This window comes from Tarenaya hassleriana, unplaced genomic scaffold (genome assembly GCF_000463585.1).
Source record: "Tarenaya hassleriana unplaced genomic scaffold, ASM46358v1 Cleome105, whole genome shotgun sequence".
Classification (NCBI taxonomy): Eukaryota; Viridiplantae; Streptophyta; class Magnoliopsida; order Brassicales; family Cleomaceae; genus Tarenaya; species Tarenaya hassleriana.
In genome coordinates, this window is record NW_010960741.1 from 299207 (window position 1) to 299517 (window position 311).

The window sequence follows — 311 nt, forward strand, 5'->3', positions numbered from 1 at the left end:
AAGACTCCAAGAGGGGTGCCTTGCCAATGGGACATGACGTTGCTCTTAGCAAGACTCAGTGTCCAAAGACACAGGATGAGCAAGAGCGCATGAGTAGGATTCCATATGCCTCGGCAATTGAATCCATCATGTACACCATGTTGTGTACTCGTGCGGATGTATCATATGCATTGAGCATGACTAGTAGATATCAGTCTACACCAGGTGAGGCTCACTGGATTGCAGTCAAGAACATCCTTAAGTACTTGAGAATGACTAAGGATTTGTTCTTGGTGTATGGCAGATTGGAAGACGAGCTCGCTATAAAGGGT